The sequence below is a fragment of the Corylus avellana genome, chromosome 11 (assembly GCF_965113065.1).
Source record: "Corylus avellana chromosome 11, dhCorAvel1.hap1.2, whole genome shotgun sequence".
In the NCBI taxonomy this organism is placed as follows: Eukaryota; Viridiplantae; Streptophyta; class Magnoliopsida; order Fagales; family Betulaceae; genus Corylus; species Corylus avellana.
Window position 1 is genome coordinate 12,362,589 of NC_142500.1, and position 4,911 is coordinate 12,367,499.

The following is a 4,911-nucleotide window of genomic DNA, read 5'->3' on the forward strand; positions in this document are numbered from 1 at the left end:
TATTTAATTTAATTTAATTATTTTTATTTATTATAAATTTAAACTTCAAGTATTTTTAAACGGCTCAAGAAGTTAGTTTGCATAAGAACATTTGCTTAGCCTAGCTAGCCGAGTATGAGCCTGAGTCAATATAGTAAGGCATTTGGTTTCGAAAAGAGAGAATATGCATCATTTTATAATAAAAGGATACTATTAGAAAAAAAGAAAAATCATCAAGTTCTAATATTAATATGAGTAACTATGGGAATAACTATCAATTCGAGCTTTATACGAGTTGCTCACGAGCCTAACCGAGTTGAGCCGAACTTGTTTTGTTTAATATTTGAGCCAGTATTTGTGTTCACGAAATGCCTCATTTAATAATCGAGTCGAGCTTATACGAGTCGAGCCCGAGCTCACTCGAGGGCTTCGCTCGCTTAACACCCGCCTTTTCCATTTGAAGTGCGTTCTGTCGAAAAATCAAATTTGAGCTTGTGACTAAACACACTTTTCAGCGATTGGGAGGACAAAAAGCCCTTTGTTAGAAGAAACCCAAACGACCCATTTTTTCCTTGAAAGTGGTTTTTGGAACCTAAAAGCACTTTTGATGCCCTAAAACGCAATCCTATACAGGCTCTAATGAATATGTTAATAACAGAGTTGGTATATAGCAGAAGGTGATATGGCTGCTAGTGGGACCTTAGGCTCCTGTGAAAGATTTAATAATAACAAGGTTAGGACCATAGGCTTCCAACAACAAACAAATAAGCTTTAAACCTTGTTTGAAATTGCGTTTTAGAAATAGAGTTTTTAAGTGAAAAATTGTTTTTTGGCAAAAGCTTTATTTTTAAGCTTTTGCTAAAAGTGCGTTTTGGCCATTTTTAGAGCATGTTTGGGATTGCGTTTGAGAAATAAAGCTTTTAAGTCAAAAAGAGCTTTTGGGCAAAACCTTCATTTTTAAACTTTTACCAAAAGTGCGTTTTGGCAATTTTTAGGCTTTTTGACCCTTAAAAGCACTTTTAATATTTTTACCAAACGATTACTGTTTTTTTTTTTTTCTTTTCAAACGGACTTTTTCAGTATTAAACGCACTTTTAGGCCCTTCAAACGCAATCTCAAACAAGCCCTTAGAGTGTGTTTGGGATTCCAATGAGAAATAGAGCTTTTGTCGGAAGTACTTTTCTTGTCTTTGAGCTTTTGCCAAAAGTGCTATTACTAAAAAACTGTAATTTGTTTGGTAACTATATGTCTTTAAGTGCTTTGTAATTGTTATTTAAAGAATGCTTTTAGTTGTAAAAAAGACAAAAAAAAAAAAAAAAAAAAAAAGAAAAAAAAAAAGGCATATGTCTGAAACAACATATTGCCTCAATATATATACTTTTATCGCCAACCTCATGTTCAACTTTTTCCTAGTGAAACTTTTTGCATATTTTGTAGAAAAACGTACATTAATACTGTTAAAATAACTAAAGAAGACTAGAGAATATAGGGATAAACTGAATATTGTATTTCTGTGTGTTTAGAACTGTATACAATGAGGCGTATTTATAGTTGAATACGGCCAGACAGAATAGGAAATACAATCACGGAATTAATGTACAATATTACAGAATAATATCAATGTATATACAGGGAAAGTATATCAATCAGCAATTATGGTAGTATATCAATCAGCAATTATGGTGATTGGCAGAATATAATCAGAATATATTCTGATTATATTCTAACATCCCCCCTCAAACTCAAGGTGGTAATGTAGATGCCAACTTGAGTTTGGAAACAAGATCACGGAACCGTCCAGGTGGATGTGCTTTGGTGAACACATTGGCCAACTGATCAGCGGAAGCAATGGGACAGAGACGAAGAGTTCCCTGTAAAAGATGATGGCGCACAAAATGACAGTCGATCTCAATGTGTTTAGTACGTTCATGAAATACATCATTATGCGCAATTTGAATCGCACTTCGATTGTCACAAAAGATAGGAGAACTGGAGGTCTGAGAAACACCCATATCATGTAAGAGCCAGCGAAGCCAGAGGAGCTCAGAAGTGGTGTCAGCAAGGGCACGATACTCAGCTTCGGTGCTGGAGCGGGCAACAACAGATTGTTTCTTACTACGCCAAGAGATGAGAGAATCACCAAGTAAGAAACAATAACCCGTGGTGGAACGACGATCAGTGGGATCACCTGCCCAATCAGCATCTGAATATACATGTAAGTCTAATGATGAGTGAGAAGAGAAATGCAAACCATGAAACAAGGTGCCCTTCACGTAGCGAAGGATGCGAAGAACAGCCGCATAATGAACTGAGCGTGGCGCTGTCATAAACTGACTAACAAGGTGGACTGCATAGGCAAGATCCGGTCGTGTCACAGTAAGATAGATAAGACTGCCAACTATCTGTCGATAGAGAGTGGCATCAGAAAGTAGCTCACCATCAGTGGCACGAAGTTTGACATTTGTCTCTAGAGGACTATCAACAATTTTGCAGTCAGTAAGGCCAGCTCGTGAGAGGAGATCTGAAGCATACTTGGCTTGAGAGAGATAGTAACCATTTGGATCAGAAGACACTTCCAATCCAAGAAAGTAGCTGAGAAAACCCAAATCCTTCATCTCAAATTGTTGGCTCAAAAACTGTTGAAGGCTACGAATACCAACAGTATCATCTCCAGTAATAATCATATCATCAACATATAGTAAGAGGAGAATGAGACCAGCATCAGATCGCCGGATAAAAAGAGCAGAGTCATAGGGGCTAGAAACAAACCCAATCTGCGCAATAGTGGAACTGAATTTGGCAAACCAAGCCCGTGGAGCCTGTTTCAGACCGTACAATGCCCGGCGAAGTCGGCAAACCTTGTGTGGCGGATGATCGTACCCAGGAGGAGGCTGCATATAAACTTCTTCACTAAGATCACCATTAAGAAATGCGTTTTTCACATCCATCTGAAAAAGATCCCAACGACGCACAGAAGCCACAGCAAGGAGTGATCGAACAGAAGTAAGACGCAGAATAACAGTGATAATCATGAAGATGGGAAGGAAGAGATGTTACCCGAGTAGAACGACGAGGGATAGAGGGAGCAGCCTCAAGAGTAGATGGATCAACAGGCAGGGCAGTGTCATTGGGGTCGACCGTCGGAATGTCGTCTGGAGAGCTTGTCATCCCTGCATCAAGATCAGTAGTGTCGGGGAGCAAATCCACCGAGATATCAGTGAAGATAGGAGAAGAACTAGAGGGACGAGTAGGAAAAGACTCCATATCACTAAATAGCCTATGTTCCCAAAAAGTGACGTGCCGCGAGATGCGGAGCCGTTTGGAAATAGGATCATAACAACGATATCCTTTGTGTTCAATGCCATACCCAAGAAAACAACATAGACGAGAACGAGGTTCTAATTTTGTTCGTTCATGGGGTGGAAGGAGCACAAAACAGACACAACCAAAGATGCGGAGAGATTGGTAATCAGGAGGAGATCCATACAGGAGTTCATAGGGGGACTTATTTAAGGTAGTGGGAGACGGGACCCTATTAATGGTATAAACAGCGGTAAGAGCGGCTTCTCCCCAAAAGTGTTCAGGGATAGAAGCAGATAGGAGTAAAGCCCTAACAGTGTCTAAGATGTGCCTGTGTTTACGTTCAGCTCGACCATTTTGTTGAGAAGTATTTGGGCATGAGCGATGGGGAAGAGTACCATTTTGTTTGAGAGTAGTAAGGAAGGTAGATTCACGATATTCCATGGCATTATCAGAACGAAAAATTTTTATGTTTCGAGAAAATTGGGTTTGAATCATCCGTTGAAATTCAGAGTAAATTTTCGGAAGTTCAGACCGATTTTGTAAAAGATAAAGCCATGTGTATCGAGAAAAATCATCCACAAAAATGACAAAATAGCGGGATCCACCCATGGTGGGAATAGGCGCAGGGCCCCATACATCAGAATGCACCAAATCAAAAGGAGCAGAAGAAACAGATGCACTATTATTAAAAGGTAAAGCACTTTGTTTTCCAAGTTGACAAGCAACACAATCAAATGACTCAGACTCAACAGACCCTAATTGACCACTTGTAGCTATAGAACGAATACGAGAAATAGATGCATGTCCTAAACGAGAGTGCCATAAACTGAGGGTGGTAGAGGAAGACCGAGATGGAGTGGCAGCTGACACAGCAGGAGGAAGATGGAGTGATGAAAGCTCAAACAGACGTCCAATCTTACGGGCGGTCCCAATTAGCTGTCCCGTCTGTGGATCCTGCACATCACAACCTCGGTTAGAAAAGTGCAATTCTAAGCCAAGTTCACAAAGTTGACCAACAGATAAAAGATTTAATGAGAGATTAGGCACTAAGTATGTATCAGACACAGATAGTTGATTAGTAGAAACAGACCCGACATGACTAACCGCAAGATGGGAACCATTAGCTGTATAAATGGTGGTAGGCTTAGGTAACACAGATTTTGCAGAAAATATGGAAGAGTTCGGTGTCATATGATTACAACAAGCAGAATCAATATACCAAGAGGAATTACCTAGTGTGGTGGACATGGCGGTATTAAGATTGGACTTAGATAAAACCTGATGAATGAGAGCTTCGATTTCTGCAGGAGAAAGAGTACTGGGTTGGGGTGCAGTATCGATGTAAGGCATATCTGATGTATCAGTATGAGCGACCGCAGCAGCCTTATGACTAGGAGCTCGATGATTCCCATTCCCACGAGAAAGTCTTTTCCTGCATTCACTATATCTGTGGCCAAACTTTTGGCAATAGTGGCACTGGATGTTCCGATTGGATGAGGAAGATCCGGCAGGAATAGAATTAGGAGCGCGCGCATTGCGGGATGCAGTGGCCATGACCATCTCAGAAGTGTGTAACTTCATAGTAGAGAATCGAGTCTCTTCTGAAACAAGTTCACTAAGAGCACTTTC

General features: G+C 40.2%; 1 long non-coding RNA gene across 1 annotated transcript; it reads right to left on the reverse strand.

The window, feature by feature from the left end:
• Positions 1-3,945: 3,945 nt before the first annotated feature.
• LOC148583101 (uncharacterized) lies at positions 3,946-4,605 on the reverse strand. Its single transcript, XR_015909511.1, has 2 exons — positions 4,515-4,605; positions 3,946-4,236 (listed from the first exon to the last, which is right to left on the reverse strand). It is a non-coding gene; the product is annotated as an uncharacterized LOC148583101 (long non-coding RNA).
• Positions 4,606-4,911: the final 306 nt, after the last annotated feature.